This window comes from Ceratotherium simum, chromosome 2 (genome assembly GCF_057802395.1).
Source record: "Ceratotherium simum simum isolate JZ-2026a chromosome 2, ASM5780239v1, whole genome shotgun sequence".
Taxonomy (NCBI): Eukaryota; Metazoa; Chordata; class Mammalia; order Perissodactyla; family Rhinocerotidae; genus Ceratotherium; species Ceratotherium simum.
The window spans coordinates 74098549-74122664 of record NC_141901.1 but is presented as its reverse complement, the minus strand read 5'-3'; the positions used below and the strand labels follow the sequence as shown (position 1 = coordinate 74122664).

The 24116-nt window shown below is 42.6% G+C and overlaps 1 protein-coding gene across 1 annotated transcript in view; it reads right to left on the bottom strand.

Moving 5' to 3' along the window:
• Positions 1-13020: 13020 nt before the first annotated feature.
• Positions 13021-24116, bottom strand: part of LOC147918055 (uncharacterized) — a 33982-nt gene continuing 22886 nt past the window's right edge. The window contains exon 4 of the transcript XR_015556030.1: positions 13021-13204. The gene's annotated coding sequence lies outside the window, so the exon portion shown is untranslated. The remainder of the gene's footprint in view (positions 13205-24116) is intronic.

The following is a 24116-nucleotide window of genomic DNA, read 5'->3' as shown; positions in this document are numbered from 1 at the left end:
AATAGAAAGCCATAAATAACCTACAGCTATAATTATGGCATTGATTGGATATCGTTCTCGAATCATTTTTTCATAGAGCTTTACTGACATCCATATTCAGAAGTGGCCAAAGTCATGTCTCTGTCTTGGTCTTAATCTGAGTCATTCATTGAACAAATATTTATTGAGAACTGACAAGTCCAGCTTCCTAAGGGCTACTTGGGTCATGTCGCTTTCCTGCTGACGAACCTCTGTGACTCTTCATGGCTTACAGCCACGATTTTCCAGGGGCTGAACACTCCCCTGCAGAGGAGTTTCAGTAGGGTAGGGCTTTAATCCACTCTCACTTCCTCTTCTTCTCATACATTCTGAGACATGCCTTTGGGGAGGGAGGAGAACGCTTACCTCCCTCTCCGGCCCACCATCCTCACTGCCCTAAAAGCCACTGTGACGTATCCCAGGAATCATTTAATTTGCTCTCAGCAGAACCCCTATCCTTTGTCCACTGAAATCACTTGGATAAAAAGGAAATAGAATTATATTTCATTTGGATTCAGCTTACACTTTCTTTTTTTTATTAAGCTCAGAATATGATAGTCTCTGTTGGCAGCAGCCCAGCAATAATCCTTTTAGCTCAGATTGCTTCTCTAATGCTGTATCCTGGGGAAGGAAAGCTTATGGGGCTTTCATGACGGTTTATCTCCAGGGTCTCTTTAGTCTCTGCCTCTTGCACCTGGCCTGACAGAAGGCTTGGAGGCTTTTGGGGTCACAGCAGTTTGGTTGGGAGAGGGAGGATAGGGGCAGCAGTTATAAATGTCTGACCTGCACCAGCCCGTAGGATAATTTTGAAGTTCATACTTTTTTTTTTTTTTTCTGAGAAAGATTCGCCAAGCTAACATCTGTGCCAATCTTCCTCTATTGTATGTGGGTTGCCACAACAGCATGGCTGACAAGTGGTGTAGGTCCGTGCCTGGGATCAGAACCCGCGAACCCAGGCCACCGAAGCAGAGAGTGCCAAACTTAACCACTACACCACTGGGTCAGCCCCAGTTCACACTTTTAAATGAACTATTCTAGACAATGTGCTTCTCCACTGTCTCCCTTGTCTCCAGTACACCCTGTTTGAGATGGCATTAAAATAAAATTTTTTTATTAATTATTTTTAATTAAGTATGATTATCTTGTTACAACTGGTTGTAGATCACATTGGAAATCCTAAAAGTTACTAATGTTGAGGAACACGTTCAAAATACAGGTATTGGGAGATAAGATTAATAGGTTTTCTTTTTTTATTACTTTTTTATTCTTCATGTTTATGCTCAATGCAACAATTACTTACTATGTGCTAAACACTGGGGATTTAAAAAATCAATAAGAAAGACTGATGGGGGGGGCCTCTGGTGGAGGTGGGGCTTTGGCCTGACTGTAGTCTTCAGCAGCCACTCCAAAGCCACCCAGATAAAATGATGATGATGGTAATAGTAAATGAAAAGTGTGAAATCTTATGAAAAGAGTGAAAATGCTATCTTTATTGGTCTAAAATCTGTATCTCAAAACACTATGCTTATTATGAAAATGCAACTTTGAGACCAGATTTAGCCCCCTCTTCCAGGCAGATTTTTAAAGCTGCCACAAGAGAAGCTTATGATCTATTGGAGTAAGAGACTGATGTGTGCACAATTACATAAATTACCAGAGGGTAAATGCTACAATGGGGTGTTGTGTTTTCCTAATGAGCCCTTCCCAGGGTGGGCCAAGAGTGTTGGTTGGTTTTCTTCTAGTAAATAGCAATCTGGCCCCAAGAGATCATCCTTTCCCAAATAGCCAATCAGCCAGCACCAATGTCTTGATACTTCCAAGAGGTAGCCTCCTGTGGTTTGGCCTCCTGTATCAGACCATGAAGAAAATTCTCTTTGCATCCCTGAACCCATTGCCACTCCTGACTAAGTGTCTTCCCAAGAGGTCCTGCCCAGAGCCATCAAAGTATGCCATGTATGGAAAGGTGTCTGGGAATCGCTCAAGACTGCTAGATTTTCTTCTACCCCAGACAAAAGAAAGAACTGCTCCTATAAATGTATGCTTTGCAGGGTCTGTTGGTTTTTCCATTAATTATTACTTTTGGAGCATTTTCTACATGCCAGCACAGTGCTATGCACTGGACATACTATGATAAACAAGATGGATGTCCCTTACTCTCTGAATCCCTCATAAGACAAATTACCCTGGCATTTTAAGTTTTCTTTTCACTCCTTTACCAACAATACTGACCCAAGCTTTCTTCTTTAGGAACTGCCCCCAAAAAGACTAGTTTTGTGTTATTCACACACTGGCAGACAGTTGCCTAGTTACACGTATTTCTGTGCATAAGAAATAACATACTTTCTCCACATTATTCTCCATCATATCACCCTGTTTACTGCCTTCCTGATACTTATAATTGGAGGATATCTCATTAATTAATTAGTTTCTTTGTCCATTACCTCATCCTCTCTCTAGTATGTAAACTCTATGAAGGCAATGACCACTTTTTCTTGTTCCCAGCTGAATCCTCAGTTCCTAATCAGCTCCTTGCACATTGTAGGTGCTCAATAATGTTTGTTAACTTAATAAATATATGGAAAGAAGGAAGGAGATTGAAAAAGAAAGAGGAAGGAAAGAAGGAGGGAAAGAAGAGAAAAAGAAAGAGGGAGAGAGAAAGAGAGAGAAGAAAAAAGAAGGAAGGGAAAGAAAGAGAGAAAGAGAGCGAGAGAGCGAGAGAGGGAGAGAGAGAGAGAGAGAGAGAGAGAGAGAGAGAGGGAGAGAGGGAGGGAGGGAGGAAGGGAAAGAAAGAAAGAAAGAAGGGGTGGGGGAGAGGGAGGGAGGGAGGGAGGAAGGAGGGAAGAAGGATTCAGACAAGGTTATGCAAAGCCTAAACAAAGATAAGGGTACTTAATTTCTGAAGGACTTCACATATCCTTGAATACTTTCCATTTATAAGGGATCAGTAGTCTGGGGTGGCACCTTTGACTGTATCTAGAGATCCACAAGCAACTCTCCTAGACATTCTTTCAGGCTAAACAGTGACTTGCTTTGTTTTGCGGACCTTGAGCCACACAGCTGAAAGAGGTTATTATTATTTTTTGAAGTCACTGAGTAGAGGAGAGAAAGAAGCATAAAATCCTGGGCTCTCAGCAGCTAACTGTATCTGGTGGTTTAGATACATCCTTGGAGATAGAACACCAGCAAGGTCCAACAGTGTTTTCCTCTAACCAAGGCAAAAATTCTAACGAAAATATTTCTTGTTTCTGTAAGACTACCTTTAAGTATATTTTTCTAATATCCTTAAATGTGTTTTTCCAGTTCAAGTTAACATAGACTGAGAACAAGCCTGTTAAATGACTAAGAAACGATGTGTGTAGACATGAGGTCATTGCAAGGAAATGCATGTGATCAGGGAGGTGTGATCCCTCAGAACCACAACCTAGGCCTGGGTTAAGAATTTTAGATTCCTGAAGTCATTTGTTTACTCCTATTTCATGTATTTATTAAACACTTACTCAGCACATATTATGTCTCCAGTGGATTAATGTATTCAATGGCAAACATGGAGGACAAAACCGAATCACACCGGTTGGGAAGGGATACGGTAGTGGCCACCCCTGGATGTCCTGGATGCTTAACAGAGTTGTTCCATGATGCTATGTGTTGGAGGTACAGAATATATCACTCTTGCACCTGGAGAGCAATGTTTCTCGCCCACCACCTATGGGGTTAAAGTGCTTTTGGGGGCTACTGAGGGTATAAAGATGTCATTAAAAAATCTTACATCAGAAGATACAGTGGAGGGCCGGCCCCGACGCTTAGCGGTTAAGTGAGCGCGCTCCGCTGCTGGTGGCCGGGTTCAGATCCCGGGCGCGCACTGACGCACCACTTCTCCGGCCCTGCTGAGGCCGTGTCCCACATACAGCAACTAGAAGGATGTGCAGCTGTGACATACAACTATCTACTGGGGCTTTGGGGGAAAAAAATAAATAAATTAAATTAAATTAAAAATTTATAAAAAAAAAAAGTAGATACAGTGGAAAAAAGTTTTTGTAACTATGTATGGCTATGGATGTTAACTAGACTTATTGTGGTGATCATTTCTCAATGTATATAAATATTGAATCATTATGTTGTACACCTGAAACTAATATAATGTTACATGTCAATGATACACAATTAAAAAAATTAAAATAAAATAAAAAAGAAGATACAGCGGGTCTTGCTGCTTTTTATTAGCATCCATTTACACGAAAACCGTGGTGAGGTCACTTCTTGAATATTGCAATGCAAATGCAAATACTGGTAAGCAACCCACATTGTCGCCACACTTTGTGTAAGAGAATCGCAGGGCCAGGCTGCCACTTCTAGGTCTCTTACATTCACTTTTGATGCTAATGCCAGAATTCACAATTCTCTGGATTTCCAGCGTGCCAGCAGGTACCATGTGTAAGTCACCTGCGGGTCATACTGGGACGTAATGGTCCTGGCAGCCTTGCTTGTCCCGCAGCAGCAACATAGCTGTCCTGCGTCCTGGCTGACCCTCTGGAATCATGCCACTGGGCAGCCACTGTGAATCAGTCTCTGGCAGCTGCTTCCTTGTGATCCTTCCTGGCCATTGAATGTGGAATGTAACTCACATATGCCACAAAGCATTGAGAATCTCAAAGTCCTCAACATACAGGGCACTATGGAATATACTTCTTGACTGTTTTTTCTTTTTTTTTTTAATTTTTTTTCCCCAAAGCCCCAGTAGATAGTTGTACATCATAGTTGTACTTCCTTCTAGTTGCTGTATGTGGGACGCGGCCTCAGCATGGCTGGAGAAGCGGTGCGTCGGTGTGCGCCCAGGATCCAAACCCGGGCCGCCAGCGGCGGAGCGCGTGCACTTAACCGCTAAGCCACGGGGCCGGCCCTTGACTGGTTTTTATATGGTCTCTGAGAAGAGTGTTATTTTTTTGTGTTTCTGTTTTTTGGTTTCTTTGGTGAGAAATATTGGCCCTGAGCTAACATCTATTTCCATCTTCCTCTTTTTTTTTTTTTGCTTGAGGAAGATTGTCCCTGAGCTAACATCTGTGCCAGTCTTCCTCTATTTTGTATGTGGGATGCCACCACAGCATGGCTTGATGAGCAGTGTGTAGGTCCTGATGAGCGCCCAGGAGCCGAACCCGCAAACCCCAGGCCACTAAAGCAGAGCAGGAGAACTTAACCACTACGCCACCTGGCTGGCCTCAGAAGAGTTTGTTGATTCTCTCAACTGGAATAATCTTTCTCACCCTGAACTCAGAGCACTTGAGCTGCACCATTCACGACTTATTTATTTATTTATTTTTGTATCTCCCCTGCTGATCTTTGAAGTCAGGGAGATGTGTGTGGTAAGCAGAATAATGGCCCCCCAAAGATGACAAGGTCCTAATCCCGGGAATCTGCAAATATAATAGGCTACATAGAAAGAGGGAATTACAGTTGCAGATGGAACTAAGGTTGCTAATCAGCTGTAGAGATGGGGAAATTATCCTGGATCATGCAGGTGGGCCCAGTGTAATCCCCAGGGCCTTATAAATGAATGAGGAAGGCAGGAAAGTCAGAGTTAGAGGAGATGTGACAAGGGAAACAGAGCTGGAGTGTTGCAATTGCTTGTCTTTGAAGATAGAAGGCAGCCACGAGCCAAGGAACGTGGGCAGCCCCCAAAAGCTGGAAAATGCAAGGAAATAGATTCTCCCCTAAGAGATTCTCCCTAAAGAGCCTTCAAAGGGAACATAGCCCTGCCTTACCTTCATTTTATCCCGGTGAGCCTCATATTGAACTTCTGACCTACAGAACTGTAAGTTAATAAATTTGTGTTGCTTTCAGCCACTATATTTGTGGTAATTTGTTGCCATAGCGATAGGAAACTAATATAATATGTCTGATTCATCTTTCTGTAATTGCCTAACACAGGGCCTTGCACTCTGCAGGTATTCAATAAGGATATGTTGAATGAGTGAATACCAAAGAAATATTGTTTTATACCTACAGTTTATCTTTTTATTGTAGTAAAATATACATAATATAATATTTATTATTTTAACCATTCCTAAGTATACAGTTCAGTGGTGCTAAATTCATTCACAATGTTGTACAACCATCACCACTATCTACACCCAAAAGTTTTTAATCATCTCCCCCAAAAAACTCTATCCATTTAAACAGTAACTTCTCCTTTCTGCACTTCCCCCACCCCCTGGTAACTTCCATTATACTTTCTATTTCTATGAATTTGCCTATTCGAGCTATCTCATAAGTGGAATCATACAATTGATGTCTTTCTGTGTCTAGCTTGTTTCATTAAGCATAATGTTTTCAAGTTTCATCCATGTTGTAGTATATACCAAAATTTGATTCTTTTCTTTTGTGTGTGAGGAAGATCAGCCCTGAGCTAACATCCATGCTAATCCTCCTCTTTTTTTGCTGAGGAAGACCGGCTCTGAGCTAACATCTATTGCCAATCCTCCTCCTTTTTTTTCCCCCAAAGCCACAGTAGATAGTTGTATGTCATAGTTGCACATCCTTCTAGTTGCTGTATGTGGGACGCGGCCTCAGCATGGCCAGAGAAGCGGTGCGTTGGTGCGCACCCGGGATCCGAACCCGGGACGCCAGTAGCGGAGCGCGCACACTTAACCGCTAAGCCACGGAGCCGGCCCCAAAATTTGATTCTTTTTATGGCTGAATAATATTCCATTGTATGTATATACCACATTTTGTTTATTCGAATATTGATGGACACTTGAGTTGCTTCCACCTTTTGCCTATTGTCAATAGTGCTCTTATGAACGTTGTTATACAAATATCTGTTCAAGTCCCTGCTTTCAGTTCTTTTGGGTGTATACCTAGGAGTAAATTGCTGGGTCATATAGTAGTTCTATGTCCAAACTTTTGAGAAACTGCCAAAGTGTTTGCCACCATGGCTGCACCATTTTACATTCCCACCAACAATGCATGAAGTTTCCAATTTCTCTACATCCTGGCCAACATCCATTTCCCATTTTTTCCTTTTCTTTTTTAATAAAATTATAGCCATTTTAGTTGTGAAGTGGTATCTCATTATGATTTTGATTTGCATTTCCCTAATGACTAATGATGTTGAGCATCCTTGCATGGGCTTATGGGCCATTTGTAAATCTTTTTTGGAAAAATGTCTGTTTGAGTCCTTTGCTCACTTTTTGAATTAATTTTTTGTGTCAAGTTTTAGGTATTCTTTATATATTCTAGATATTAGTCTCTTATCAGATATATGATTGCACATGTTTTCTCTCATTCAGTAGGTTGTACTTTTGCTTTCTTGATAGTATCCTTTCACGCACAACTGTTCATGAAGTTGATAAAGCCCAATTTATCTTTTTTTTTCTCTTGTTGCCTGTGCTTTTATGTTAATCTCAACATGGATGACACACGGATTCTGTCTGAATGTCTCACAAAACCATCCTAGGCTTCTTGATGTGGTTTTTCACTCTGTGTCTATCAGCATATAAAAGATTGTCCAAATAGCAGAATTTGTGAGTAGCTAAGTGCTCTTTTACATGTGAAAATCTCTAACTGAGCAGTTTTAGTCACCATAGTTGAAAATTGTAAACAATCCAAATGTCCATCAGTAGTAGAATGGATAAACCATGGAACATTGGCATAGTAGAATAAGACACAGCAATTAAAAAAAAGAATGCAGTTCTACTACAGAAATGAACATGGATGAATCTCACTGACATACTGATGAGGAAGAGGCCAGACACAAAAATGCAAATACTGTATGGTGCCATTTATTATGAAGTTAGAGAACAGACAAAACTAACCCATGGTGATAGAAGTCAGATTCATCGTTACCTGAGTGGCGTATTAACTGGGAAGAGGCTAGAAGGAAACAAGAAAACCTGCTGGGATGTTGAAAATAATCTATATCTTGATCTAGGCAATGGCTACACGGGTCTGTATGTGTATAATTCATCAAGTTTATACAAGATTTATGCACTTTACTGTTTATATGTTATACTCCAATTAAAAAAAATTTAAATCTCTGGCTAATAGCGAGGTTCACAGGGTTCATGTTAGTACATGATCTTAGAGGCGTTTCCCATCAGGACATGGTCTGAACTAACTCTCCAAAATGTTCCACCTTCTTTGGGAAGCTTAAAAACAACAGCTGATAGAGTATCTGCAGCAAATAGAAGCTCCTTAAGACTGTGCTTGTGGCAGGAAGAGTTTCCTTGAGGACTAGATAGAAGAACAATAAATCATTAGCTTCTAGATTCCTGTTATATTCCTAAAATAAAAATAGGTTGCCTGGAAAAAATCAGAGAGCAACCAAGTAGGATGCTTTGAATGCTATAGTGTTTGGAAACTATGCCCTTGATTGTTGCTCAAAGATGTTGCTAAGATACTTTAGATACCAAGAAATGGGATTGAAAAGGATGATGAGCAGTACAGCAGAATTTTTTTAAACACAAGTGTAAGTTCAAGCATGTCATGTTAACACAGACTCAGAGAGGAAACTGAGAAGGCATGAGGTGATGGCACTTGGCTGCAATTTGCTCACTGGCTGTTTGTCTCAGCAAAGTGTCTGAAGATGTGGAAACAGCCCTGTAACACGTGATGTTTGAAGAAATTAGATTTTAAAAAATCATTTGGGTGGGGGCTAGGTGGCTAGAAATATCGATCGTCAGTTCATGTCAGCGGAGCAGAGACATGGTGAGCTCCTGACTGTAAGAGTGGGGCTTGAAGGGCAGGGGAGATGAGCAGGTAACACCAGACAGGGTTATCACACCTTAGAAGATTAGGCTATTATTCAAAATTAGATTTATAAAATGGACCACCCAAACCAAGATGAAATACATACAGTAAGGATGGGTGTATGATGTTCCATATTTGCTTCAACTCATCTTGGGTCCTGAGACAAGATGGAAAATAAATCACTAAATAGAAGTGCAGTGGAAAAAGAACTAAAGCTTTCTAAGTAAAAAAACATGCTTCAGCAACGTGTCTCATTTCTAAAGTTTTCAAGACACTAGAATGTATTAACAAGAAGTATGACAAAGAAAGATGTATGTAAAGATAAAAGGAATCCTCTATGTGCATATTATTGTCTACATCATGTTTTGCTCAGCGAGTATTTAGAAGAAATTTTTTTTAGATGGGTTAATTTGTAAAGGAATCAGGAATTCAACTTTTATTAATCAAGTACTGTGCGACAGGCGTGGAAGCTCTGAAGAACTGTGACAGGATTTGGACACTGTACAAATTTCAGGAAAGCTCTTCCATTCCATCTCCTTAAAAGGAACTACTAAATAATTAGGAGTTAACCTTATTTTGGGGAAAAAAACCACAGGAGTTACTTCATGCGTGTCTTCAAGTATGTAATTTCCAGGGTTATTATAAAGGGATCTAATTAGGTGCTAACATTGTCAATAGAGATCGAAACAACCCAGCTTAAATGCTGTTAGGACATTCCAATGTGTTGTCTAATTTTGGTTTGAACAAACAGCAAAAGTTATGACATCTGTCTCAAGAGATCTTTAAAATAGGACTGACCCCCTCCTGTTCCCGAAACTTTAGGCCTTATATATATTTTGAAGTCAAGGACTCAATGATTTCAAGCACCTCACATGCGAGAGCTTTTTCTTCAGAGTGCTCACACAACCAACAGATGGCAGAATTGGCTGTGTTGTTCTTATATGGCTAAATACAAATTTCTATCTACATTGACTAGAATAGATGTTTTTAAAGATGAGTGTATTTCCCTAGGAATCAGGGTATGTTACCCATTTACATGCACATACTCTCGCTTTTTCCCATTTCAAAGTACATTTCTGAGCCTCTTTCCCCAAAACTACCAAAAGAAAGGGCCTCGCCTTCGGCTAGTACCCAGGGCCAACAGCACATTCAATTCAAGAAAGGATAAGGCTCATGAACAAGGAAATGAAATAGAGATCTGGGCTCTTTCTTCACAGAAATCCCATTAAAATACTGCAGTCCTTCCAATAAAGGAAGAGCTTAGAATCACTATAAGCTACCATCAGCCTTCCTGTCTCAGTGTAACTGCTGGACTTGACCATTTCCCAAAGAGCCTCTGGGACGGATCAGGCCTGACCTGGAGCCAGACAGACTTCCGACCTCTGCACCCCGGCCCGTATTGTGGTTCCGCACAGAGCTCCAGCCCACACCCCCCTGTTGTGCCCTCGATTACTTTCTGGTTCCCGTGAGAGGCTCAGACTCATGTTTTAAGTCTGTCCTAAAGGGAACTCAGCTCGTGCCAGGGGTAAACTCACACACATAAAAGTGAGGAAATGAGGATCCTAGTCTACGTGTGCCTACTATTCGTCTTCCTCTTCCTGCGGCATCACAGGATCAAACACTGCACGCATAGCTTCTGAAATGCCAGGAATCTCATGGCCCCTTCTCCACCCCACCAAAAATAAGAGCTAACACTTATTGAACATTTACTATGTGCCAGAATGTTTACTATTCTAAATACTGTACCTGCGTTTATTCATTTATTCATTCAACAAATTTTTGAGTGACCACTATTTGCCAGGCACAGTTCTGAGCAGCAAATAAATAAATATTTGCCTTCATAGATGGTATAGTCTAGTGGGAGGAGAAGAACAATAAACAAAATAAATAATTAAATTATATAGTATATTAGAAAACATAGGCCCAGAGAGAAAATAATGCAGGTAAAAGGAATAAGGAATACCACTGTAGGATGACAGGCAATGGCTATTTTAAGTAGAGTGGTCAGGGACCCCACTGGAAAGGCAGCATCTGAGCAAAGGAAAGAGTCAGTGCAAAAGTCCTGGAGCAGGGGTTTGCCTGGCATGTTCAAGAAGAGCAAGAGTGCCAGTGTGGCTGGAGTAGAGCGAACAAGGGGTAGACTCATAGGAGGTGAGAAGAGGAGGTATTGGCAGGGTGGTTGGGCAGATTATGAAGGGGCCTTTAGGTCACTGTAAGGAATTTGACCTTTACTCTGAGTGAAAAGGAAAGCCAGGGAGTGTCTTAATCTACTTTATGTTTTAACAGTCATTGTGTCTACTATGTTGAGAAGAGACTGCAGAGAGTTAAGGATCTAAGCATGGAGACCATTCAGGGGCTATTACAGCAATTTAAGTGAGAGATTATCTTAGGTTGGGTTCCTTGGAAACAAACTCTGAGATGGGGAATTGCATGCAGAAGGGTCTCGGGGAGTGTGCCTGGGAAATACACCTGTGGGGACATGAAGAATGCAGACTAGGGCAGAGGGAGAAGCCAACCTGCAAGATGCTGGCAACTGAGGCCTCAGCTAATCCTAAGGGGAGCTCCTGGAGCTGGGAAGGCCCTACGGAGTAGTCCAAAATTGTGTGAATTTCTGTGGCCGCTGTAACAAATTTCCACAATCATAGTTGCTCAAGACAACACAAATTTATTATCTTACAGCTCTGGGTATCAGAAGTCTGAAATGGGTCTCACTGGCTAAAATCAAGGGGTCGGCAGGGCTTTGCTCCTTCTGGAGGCTCTAGGGCTAAATCTGTTTCCTTGTCTTTTCCAGGTTCTTTTCCAGCATCTGGAGGCCGCCTGCATTCCAGCAATCACATCACTCCTACCTGTTTCCGTTGTCACATCTCCTCCTCCAACTCTGACTTCTCCCCCAATTTCATTTAAATGGATCCTTGTGATTACATTGGCTCCACCTGGATAACCCAGCATAATCTCTCCAACTGAAGGTCAGCTAATTAGCAACCTGAATTTCCCTTGCCATATAAACTAACATATTCACAGGTTCTGGGGATTAGGCCATTATTCTGCCTGCCACAGGCGAGGTGGCCAGGTCTTCGTATCCTTGCATCAGCCAGTCGTTGGTGGGCGCTGCCCCTTTGGAGGCCATGTAAGTTTTGAATGAGGCAGTTCTCTTGAGCCAAGGCAGTCCGCACGAGGGACATACCTGTGTGCCTTCAACAACCAATATTCCCAGCAGGTGGGGGATGCAGTAACCACCGCAGAGATGAAGGTGGCCACAACCAGATAGATGATAGCAGTGAACCTGGCACAAAGCCATTGGATTCTGGATATATTCTGAAGTTAGATCCAACAGGATTTGCTGATGAGAGAAGAGGAGTCCAGGACACTCCATGATTTGGGGACTGAACAATAGAAAGTTAGGACTGCTATGGATTACACAGGGAACACTGGATCAGTACTGTCTCATTTAATCTTCATGATTAAACTATGCAGAAAGTACTTTTATTAGCTGCACAATGCATCTGAGGAAACTGAGGCACAGACATGTAAAGAAACCTATCCAAGGTCGCGTGGCTAATAAGTGACAAAGCCAGAATTTGAACTCAGTCAGTCCCACCCAAAACACTCTGTTTTATCATTTGAAAAGAGATAATGGGACCCCTTCTCTGAAATATTTGTTTAGGGGCCCAGAAATTGAACTTATATCATCTTACAGAATCTTGATCTCTCACCCTGGACTTAGGACAGTGACTGGCACATACTAGTAGAATGTGCAAAAATATCTGTGGGCTGACTGTGTGAAGATCTAGTTGCACATATAGAATGCCTGTGTGTATTCCTACTTGGCTGTTTAATATTATGTCCCTGCCCAAACTCTTCAGTGCTTCCCACCTCTTTATTCATCAAGTCCAAACAGTTAGTTCAGAATCCGTGATGTGGCCCAAGGCTCATCTCTCACTGAGTCTCAGCCCCTTCTGTGCTGTTTCATACGTCAGCCCCTTTACCCTTCCTGCTCTTCTTTAGGTGCTAGAGATGTGTTTACCATGCTCTGCCCAGACCCACTGGTTTCCCACCTTCCCCTCAACCCACCATGCTGGTTCTGCTTCCCCATCGTTGGGTAGGATGCACCCAACACCTGGGATGTTTCTCTTTTCCCCCAACCTAGCTGAATATTCCTGACCTTCAAAATTTACATGGAGACTCTCTTCCATGAAGCCTTCTGCGCAAGCTAGGATTTTGTTCAATTGCTTGTAACAGTAACTCAATTACATTGCTTTAACCAAATAGGTGTTTATTTTTCTCACACATCAGGAAGTCCAGAGGAAGGCATTCCAGGACTGCTACAGCTTCTTAAACAAATCATCAAGGCCCAGGCTGCTTCTAACTTCCTTGTCTGCCATCCTTAGCATCTAGCTTTAGTCCTCATGGTTGTAAGATGGCTGCTCCACTCCAGGTATTGTGTCTGGGTCCCAGGAAAAAAGAAAGGGCAAGGACAAAGAGTTAAAGGTGCATGCCAACTAAATCTGTGCCTTTGTATCAGGAAAATAATAGCTTCTCAGGAAGCCCCACCCAGCAGACTTCCCCCGGCATCCCAACGGCCAGAACTTGATTGCATGGCCACCTCCTACTGGACACGTTGCTATCCTAAACAGAACTGGCATTCTGTCAGAAAGGAAGAGGAAGAGATTGAAGATGAGATAGACAATCAGCAGTGTCTGCCACGCCTTTGGAGCCTACTCCAGCCTGTCTGAACTTTACCCCCTCTGAGCAACTATTTATTGTTGCAATTTGTGTGCAGCTGAAGGGTGGAATCCATGTCTATATTCCCCTCTATTGAGTGCTGAGCATATGGTAAATGTTCTATTAACTAATACCTTGAATGTAGAGGCAATGTGGTATAATGGTTACTAGTCAGGTGGCCTGGATTTGAATCCCAACTCTGCCATTTACCATTTATTAGTTCTGCAACCTTGGTCACCTCTCTGTTCTTCAATTTCCCCAGGTGTAATATGGAGATGATATGGTAAGGCATACTTTATACAGTTGTGGTAAGAATTAAATTAGTTAATTTTAACAGAGCATTTAGACTAGTAAGCACTATGTGTCTGTTCAATAAATACATGGATGACACCTATGTTTAAAATATTACCAGTTGGACAAGTTAGAGCATCTTCATGGACTAAAGGGACAGAATAGCTTAAGCCAGCACTGTCGAAGACAATTCAGATGCACGATGATCACTGTGGCTGAGACAGCAATTAGGAGACTGCGCTGCGTGCTAGTCAGAGTTCAGGCTCTAAGGTCAGGCTGCCCAGATTTGCCCACTAGCTTTTTCCCACTTATTAACTGTGTACCTCTGGGAAAATCACTGAATCTGTCTAAAGCTCAGTTTTCTCATATGTGAAATTGGGATAATAATAAATAGAGCCTACCCCTTATGTGTGCTTTGAAGACTAAATGAGATCATCTATGTAGGATGATTAGCATGGCTCATGGTGCATCTGAATAAATGTTAGTTCTGTTAAGAATTAGGACCAACGATGAAGAGGCTAGCTGGACTATGTCACCCGGGCTGAAGCGGGTACAGGAGTGTAGAATGAGGCTTTGCCATAAATGTTGATCCTCAATATGGAATCCATCCATTTTCAGACACTCTAAACCCAAGGCTAGAAATTGGAGCTGAGGGGAAAGGCACCCAAGCTGCAAAGTCCCCTGGCCTCCCTCTGGCTCTGCGAGGCTGTCAGGAGCCAGCTCTCGCTTCTTTCACTTCTGACACTGGATCCTTGCAAAAATGCAACAAACGGACCTCTCCGAAGAAACACCTACTTTATTTTTTCTTAGAACTGGAGGAGTATAACAGACATTTGCTTATCTCTGGAAGTCCCTACCTAACATGAATAGAGGCTTATTGAGGCAGCCCTGCGCTGGCCTTTATCATCCCCACACCAAGACAAGCACGTGGGTCTTGAGTCTGGTGCAACTTTCTTTAGGGAAGATAGGGCACTGTAAATTACCCTAATCATCTTTCTCCAAGCTCAAGCAATCATGCTTGCAACTCTCTTTCCCAATTTGAGGCAGGAATTAAATTGACTACTTACTAAAAAAATAAATAAATAAATAAAGTTCACTATATCACAGTTCATAATTACTAGAGCTTTTTTTGTGCATATAGTACACTTTTTAAAAGCATACACTTACCATCCAAAAGCCACGATGAAATGGCTATTTTTGCCTGTGATGTTGTCATTACATTATTGCAGGAACAAAATAAAATTCCAAATTGTTGAAAAAAAATTTGACTACTTTCTAAGCTGATTCTATGTAACCAAATCTCCCTCAATTAGAATAATAGAGACAACTTAGGTCAAAATCACTAATACATATTTGTAGGATGAAAGCACAAAATGTGTAAAATATTTCTTTGTGAAATTGTATTAATCCTTTTAGGCAAAATATATATAATTAGTATCAACATATTCTAATAAACTAAATGAGACTAATTAATGACAAAAGCTATAGTTTAAAATAGTTGTGTGTCATAACCATACAAGTCTTTGGATATAGAGGAGGTAATTGCTGGGGGCTGGCCCGGTGGCGCAAGTGGTTGGGTGCGTGCGCTCCGCTTCAGCAGCCCCGGGTTTGCAGGTTCGGATTCCAGGCACGCACTGACGCACCACTTGGTAAGCCATGCTGTGGCGGCATCCCATATAAGGTAGAGGAAGATGGGCATGGATGTTAGCTCAGGGCCACTCTTCCTCAAGAAAAAAGGGGGAGGATTGGCATCGGATATTAGCTCAGGGCTAGTCCTCCTCACAAAAAAAAAAAAAAAAAAAAAAAAAAGAAGTAATTGCTGATTCCCAAAAGAGACTGTATATTGAGGAACATAAGTTTGTTATCCCTTGCTTTGAAAATAAAAGAAAGCTATGAATTTAGCGAGTAAGTCCTTGAAAATGCTCAGAAGAAATAATCTCAAAGGCTTAATTAAATTCAGTAAAACATGTTTGAACTACCATAGAAATTCAAGAAGTATTTACCAAGCATCCTACTACTATTTGTATAACGTGTATATGGTAGTTCATTTACTCTTAACTCTCCTATAAGATACGTATTATAACGCGCACACACACACAAACACTTCCAAGAAACCAGAGGCTAAATATCTTAGCCAACATCACATAGTTAATGGGATTTGAACCCCAGCCTTCTAACTTTAAATTTGTGGTTTGTTACATTTCAGAACAATTTCCTATATTATAAAATCAGATGCAGGACAGTCTGAATTAATGTGCCTTTCCCATATTCTCTACGTAAAATCCTCCTCTTAAATAACTTATTTTGTTGCAAACAGAAAAATAGATGACCAGGACAGAAGATCAGAACCCTTCCATGGCACCCTCCACTTGTGCCTAAACTGGGGGAAGTTTCAGAGGCCACATTATGTATGGGAGACTGTGTTGAGCCAAGGGAAACTTTGAAACTTGGGCTTTGGCCTCCAAGGCCATTGCACTCCACCAGCAGGCAAGGCTAAGCGGGGTAAAGTGGCCTAGAGCCTAGAAATAAAACCAGTCACACAGCCTCCTCTCTAGGCAGCACCTGAGGCTCTGCCCCCTCAGCCCAGCACTTGATGGTAAAGCAAGAACAATGCACTGAAAACCAGGAATGAGGGCCAAGAAGAGGGCGTGTGAGCCTGCATGTGTACGAATGCCCAGGGCAAAGCCGGTCTGGGCAGCCAGCCCCAGCCCTCAGATGAACTGAGTGCTGCCCATCTGACTTACCCAGGCAGATGGAAAAGACAGAATGAAGAAACGAGAGAGAATGAAATGAAGTAGCCAGGACCTCTCCTTCTTCCTCCAGAGGAAAACCATCCCAGAAGACAGAAGTCTATTTAAGCCCCACACCTTAGAGAGCACGGCCCAAGACTCTCTCTGGATATTGGATTAGAAAGGGACCAATCCATAGAAACATGCCTCCTCCTGGGATTGACCTCAGAGGTGGATGAGGGGAGCAGCAGGAGCCTCCTTAGCCTATACGCCAACATATTTTATTTTATATTCTTGACATAAAATTTTAGAACTTAACAATATTATACAGCATAAAATAATAAATGTTGGCGATTTTCTGAAGAGCCTTGGAAATTCTCCCCCTCATCTACTGGGGAGCTGCCACATCGTCTCCTAATTGTACCCTTACAAGCAGACGTAATTCATGTTTCTGAATGAATTTATAATGCAAAACCTTCAACGGGTGGTATGTAAGTTCCACACGGACTCCCTCATTTTTACAACAGGGGAAGATTATTTCCAGGAAGGCATTTTGCAGATGTGAATACTAAGCAAGCAGCTATTGTAGTATGTGAAACAGGAAAGTCTCCCAGTATTTGGGAACTGATGCAGTGGGTCAGAGCTGGTTTTAATTATGTAGAAGTGATTGGTTACAGTAAAACTCAAACTGGAAAATTGCCTCAGAGCTAGAGTAAAGAATTCATAAGATTTAGAGTTGGCGGAGACGAAAGCGATCATCTTATGTAATGGTGCCCTACATTTTATTTAATCCTGTCAACAAATATTTACTGAACATCTATTATGTGCCAGGAACTCAAGCACAAAGATTCCTTTTAACATTAGAAAAGGTCACAGTCTCCCATTCGATAGTAATTGTAATTCTAGACTTTAGGAAAGAAAAGTAACAAATGGGATAAAATTAACTACAAACACAGTAATACTTTAATCATTACGACAGCGCCTACATTTGAAACTTAGTAGTATACATATAGATGAGTCATATTATTTATTCCATCGACAGAAAACGCTTGATTCACAAACACTTCCTAAAATTCCTTGTAATCACACCACAGATCCCTCCGCGTGTAAAGCCTGTGAGTTGGAAATCAGTGATCTAGTCCCATGTGCTCATTTTGCAGACTGCAAAAGCTGAAGCCTGGAAAGTTCGTAAGTAACTTACATCTGGTCTCCTCACTGGGTAGTGGCAGAGCCAGAGGCTCTGACCTCATGACGTCATGCAGCCTCTGCTTGGTTGCTTCCTATTCACTTAGGGGACAGAGAACCCTAGCTGTCCCCCATGGTTCATTCTCTCCATCTTTGCCCCACAAGCTTGAGCAGGGCGCAGATGGAGACTCCATTTCCCAGCCTCTCTTGCAGGTAGGCATGGCCGTATGACTGTGGCCAATGGGATGTAAGCAATGGGATGGGAATTCATGTTTGCAATGTCCAGGTCACATTCTTATCTGGGAAGCCTTTACCTCTCCATATCCTCTCCCCACCCTCTTCTGCACTTTGGGGGCAGCTGTGATCATGCAGATGAAGTCAGCAGCCTCGAGACAAATGCATAAATAGAAGGAACCTGAGTTCCTGGATGCCCTCAAAGAGCAAGGCCACCCTGCACTCCCCATCCCCTTCTAGACTGGCATCTGAAAGAGGAATAGATTTCTCTCTTGTCTGAGCTACTATATTTTGGGGTCTCTTTGTTGCAGAAATTTAGTCTAAACCTAACAAAAATAACATAATATACTCAGATAAAAGTCTCCAGGGTGAGACGGTTAAGGGAAATAGCAAATTATGTTCTTGAAACTAAGAAAGAATGGCATTCATTTGTATTTCTAAATAATGGCATCACAACTGATCTTGGGTGGTCACAGAAGAAAACTAAATGGTCATAAAAGCACTGTTGATTCTGCCTTGTTCTCTCTCTCTCTCTATCACCCACTCTGGGGGAAGTCAGGTGCCATGTCATGAGGACGCTCAGGCAGCCCTATAGAGAGGCCCACGTGGTGAGAAACTGAGGACTCCAGTCAGTAGCCAACTAGCAACTGAGGTGAGCATGGAAGTAGACCTCCAGCCTCAGTTAGACCTCCAGATAACTGCAGCCCTGGAAGACATCACATTTGTCTCATAAGAGAGCCTGCGACAGAACCACCTAGCTAAGGTACTCCCAATTCCCGACCTATGGAAACTGTAAGATAATAAATGCTTGTTTTGAGCCACTAAATTTTGGGTTAATTTGCTATGCGGTGCAGATAATGATACACTCCTTGGATATGTTTGGTATGCTATCTTACACAGGGCCTGGTAGGTGCTAGAAACATTGGCCTGCCTCCCCTGTGAATAGATTAATTCCATGGAAAATTTTGTTAATATTCCCTAGTTTTCTATAGGATTAGAGGGAATAACGCCTGTAAACACATCTCTTCTTAATGAGTTTTGGATTATGTGATTTTGGGTGTAAGGGTGGGGATAGGTAATCTCATCAAGTATTACACCAGGCCTCAGATAAAAGAGGCAAATTGGCATCAAGTTATACAATTAATTTACATTTAGATGTTTCCTGATATTTTGGTGAAATAAATTTATAAATGTAGAAGCCAGTCCTTTCGTTAATCATTTCAACAGCTATCCAGTGCATTGCTAATATCCGGTATTAGTTTATGGAAAATAATTATAATAGTCATGGACTCCTCCGTCTCCCTCACTTATCATCCAGCCAGTCACTGTGTCCCCTAGAGACTAAATCTTGAATGTCTCCAGAGTCCCTCCTGCTGTCTGAGGCCCAGGCTTTCCTGGTGGGGTCTTAGGGGAGTGCTGCCAAATTGCTTTTTCAGGGGGGTGTGTGGTACTTGCATATGGGGGCTCAAAGAGCATCTGAGTTGAACATGCTCCTTCCTGAAATAGTCACCCTAATTTCCAAATTCCAAATCAAGACATATTTAAATTAGAGACTGCTCTAAAAAATCCAGGACCCGGGAAGGAAATCATCACAGAGAAATGGGCTGACTTAGTGACCAGTATTCCCAGTGACCAATCGTTCATTCCCAAGATATTCCATGAGTGTTTGCTCTGTGCCAGACAGACAGGCACCACAAAGGGGACAGGCCCAGTCCCTGCCCTGGGCTCTTACCATCTAACTTTCAGAGCTGTAGCCTGCTCCCCCCAGGGTTCCCTCGGCTTCTCCCTGTACCCCCATCCCAAGCTGGAAAGCGGAGGTAGGCACCCAGCCTGTGCTCTCCCTTCGCCTCCTGGAGTGGAGCTCTTGTGCACAATGGGGCAAGGGGAGGTCAGGATGGTAGGCTCACTGGGAAGCTGGGTGACGGGAGTGTCACCTCCTGCTATGTCAAATAGCTGGAGAAGAACTTGAACTAGGCAGATATTTTTTCAAACACCCTCTTAGGGAGCAAGAATTGCATTTTCATTCTGTGTCAAAAACCGTGTTTTGCTGTCCCACACACTCCTTCCCTGACTGTAACAGCATCTAAGGCCACAGTCACAGAGAGCCCTGGGCTGGCCTCTGGAGAGCTCTGTGCCATGCAGTGTGCAGTGGTTGATTAGGCCTGCTCTGATGACAACTTAGTCTTCAATGCAGATGAAGCCACTGGGGCTCTTGTTGGTTACAAAGAGACCTTCTTTTTCTTATAGAGTATTTGTCCACTAAGACAAAGAAACCAAAATGAAGATACATATTACTTAGATCCATTTTGGAAATGAGGTGAGACTGTTTAGGGAGAAAAGCCCTTTTACCATTGTTTTCATCTGGGGATAACATTCCCTACCTCATCAGATTGTCCCTACTCCTACAATACCCCCTGGACTTGGTTGAACGGTGTACCCCCAAAATTCATGTTCACCCAGGACCTCAGAAAGTGACCTTATTTGGAAATAAGGTCTTTGTACATTTAATTAGTTAAGATGATGCCATACCAGATTAGGATGGGCCCGAATCCAATGACTAGTATCCTTAAAAGAGGGCCATGTGAAGACACAGAGGAGCACACAGAGAGGAAGTATGTGACGACTGAGGCAGACACTGGAGTGATGCAGCTACAAGCCAAGGAATGCCCAGGGCTACTGCCGGCCACCAAAAGCTAGGAAGAGGCAAGGAATGATTCTTCCCTGGACCCTCAGAGGCAGCATGAGCTGACACTTTGATTTCTGACTTCTAGATTCCAGAGCTATGAGAGAATAAATTCCTGCCACCCAGTTTGTGGGACTTTGTTACAACATTCCTGGGAAACTGAGACACCCAGAGGCCCAGACCCTGCCCTTTCCCCTTGATTGAAGCCCAGGAGTCAGCAGGTGTATCAGGCTTGGGTGAGACTCTTCCTGTAGAAAGTCTGCTCTAGAATAGCCAAAGGAATCCTGAGAAAAAAGAACAAAGCTGGAGATATCACACTCCCTGATTTCAAAATATACTACAAAGCTACAGTAATCAAAACAGCATGATACTGGCACAAAAACAGACACACAGATCAATGGAACAGAATTGAGAGCCCAGAAATAAACCCACACATCTATGGACAGCTAATTTTTGACAAAGGAGCCAAGAACATACAACAGAGAAAGGAAAGTCTCTTCAATAAGTGGTGTTGGGAAAAGTGGACAGCCACATGCAAAAGAATGAAAGTAGACCATTATCTTACACCATATACAAAAATTAACTCAAAATGGATTAAAGACTTGAATGTAAGACCTGAAACCATGAAACTTCTAGAAGAAAACATAGGCAGTACGCTCTTCAACATTGGTCTTAGCAGCATATTTTCAAGTACCATGTCTGACCAGGCAAGGGAAACAATAGAAAAAATAAACAAATGTGACTACATCAAACTGAAAAACTTCTGCACAGCAAAGGAAACCATCAACAAAGTGAAAAGACAACCTAACAACTGGGAGAAGAAATTTGCAAACCATATACCTGATGAGGGGTTAATATCCAAAATATATAAAAAACCCATACATCTCAACAACAAAAAAACTAACAACCCAGTTAAAACAACTATCTACTGGGGCTTTGGGGGGGTGGAAAGAGGAGGATGGGCAATAGATGTTAGCTCAGAGCTGGTCTTCCTCAGCAAAAAAAAAAAGAGGAGGATTAGCATGGATGTTAGCTCAGGGCTGATCTTCCTCACACACAAAAAAAAATGGGCAAAAGATCTGAACAGACATTTCTTCAAAGAAGATACACAGATGTCCAACAGGCACATGAAAAGATGTTCAACATCACTAATTATCAGGGAAATGCTGATCAAAACTATAATGAGATATCACCTCACTCCCATCAGAATGACTATAATTAACAAGACAGGAAACAACAAGTGTTGGAGAGGATGTGGAGAGAAGGGAACTCTCATAGACTGCTGCTGGGAGTGAAAACTGGTGCAGCCACCATGGAAAACAGTGTAGAGAGTCCTCAGAAAATTAAGAATAGAACTACCATATGATCCAGCTATTCCACTGCTGAGTATTTATCCAAAGAACATGAAAACACAAATGTGTAAGGATATATGCACCCCTATGTTCATTGCAGCATTATTCACAATAGCCAAGACTTGGAGGCAAGCTAGGTGCCCATCAAGGATGAACGGATAAAGAAGATGTGGTATATATACACAATGGAATACTACCCAGCCATAAAAACGATGAAATCTGGCCATTTGTGACAACATAGATGGACCTTGAGGGTATTATGCTAAGCAAAATAAGTCAGATGGAGAAAGTCAAACACGATATGATCTCACTCATAGGTAGAAGATAAAAACAACAACAAACAAACACATAGAGACAGAGGTTGGACTGGTGGTTACCAGAGGGGAAGGGAGCAGAGAGGAAGGCGAAAGGGGTGATTAGGCACATGTGTATGGCAATGGTTTGTAATTAGTCTTTGGGTGGTGAACATGATGTAATCTACACAGAAATTGAAATATAATGACGTACCCCCGAAATTTATATAATGTTATAAACCAATGTTACCGCAATAAAAAAAAAAAAGCCTGCACTGATTGTGTGAAATTGACTGAAGACCCAGGAACAGGCACAAAGAGGAGGGGACAGTGGTCATGATCCTGGGGAGCAGCCAGCCAACTCAGGGCCAGGGCTGTGGCTGGGGTAGACTGAACCATAAGCCTCTGCTCAGGTGCCAAGTATAGTTTCCCCGAACTCCTATCAAAGCCTGTCCTTTCTTCCTAGCAACGAATTAGGAAATTAGGACATGGAGAGTACAAACTGCAGACTTTGGGCTGTGAAGGGGAGAAGGAAAGGTCTGCGGCTCAGGAAGGCGGGCTGCATAAAAGCCCTTTGCGTGCTCTACCTACTGAACTATTAGATAACATGATGGGTGTTGACATGCCCAGGACATGGCCTCAGACCTTGTGGAGATTATCTTTTAGGAGGGCAAAGATTAACAACAAAATAAATGCAGCATTGCTACTATGAGAAGAAATACTGTCGCAGAATGTTTACATGGGATTTTGAATCTGCTTGGACTGAGGACACAAGATAACAGGTGGCAAGTGCTCCCATATTCCAGAGTGAGCTGTTAGCTCGATTGTGCAGGACTTGTAAGGGAGGAGGCTAAGAACTGGTTTTGAGACCTTAGCTGACTACCCAGCCCCAGCCTACAAAAGAGGCTGGAGAGTCTGAGAGCAGGGCTGGGAACTTCAGGAGGAGGATCTGGTGAGTGGATGATGTGTGATTCACCCCAAATCCCCACAATGCAGAAGAAGTGGCAGGCCTTCAGGGAGACCTTCTGGAGCAATTGAAATGCATCCCTGGAGGTGGGGCTTGGACTGGTATCAGCCTCATGCCTAAGAAATCTAAAGGGCAGGTGTCTGAGTGAAGCTGCTTGTGGCAACAGCATGGAGGGTGTAATTTGGGAAGTAAGTTCACTCCACTGACCACAGGTCAAGGTGTATGTTTACCGTGACACAGAAGTGCAGATATTGGAAGGGTGTGCTGTGAGTTGACCTAGAAGCCCCTTAAAGGGACTTTCCCCAAAGGACTACTCTTAAAGGTATTCCAACAGAGAGAGGTCAACTCCCAAGAACAGAGGTTAAAGGAGGAGTTTCAAGTGGCCAGTCAATAAGTGGATCACTGTATTAGGGAAGTGCAGGTAAGAATCCCCAGGAACTGGGCTCCAAAGAATCTCAGAGCAGCCCATCCAGGAAAGAGTCCACTTTGAACACTGGCCCATCCCAGAGAGTGCCAACCCTCTAGTCAGTAGATCCTTTCTGTCCCCTTTATCTCCACTTTCCCCTCTAATCCTGTTAGGGGTCCAAAGTTGCACCTGGTAGAGGGAGGGAGAACCTGGCATTGTAAGGAGACTAGAAGCTGACTACACTCCCCTTTCCTACTGCAGGCTCCCAGCTTGCAATAGGCCAGCTTTGAGTGATTCACAGTTTTTATTATATCTCTGCACTGGGCATGATTACTTACTCAGCTGAGACTTAAAGTGACGAGAGCACTTTCCATGACCTGTGAGTGAGCAGATAAGCTATGGGGCCTGCTGGGGGTCTCATCCAGGGGAAACCATCACCTCAGGGTGATTTATAAGGGCAATTGTGGGGGGAAAATAAGTTTGCTTTATAATTG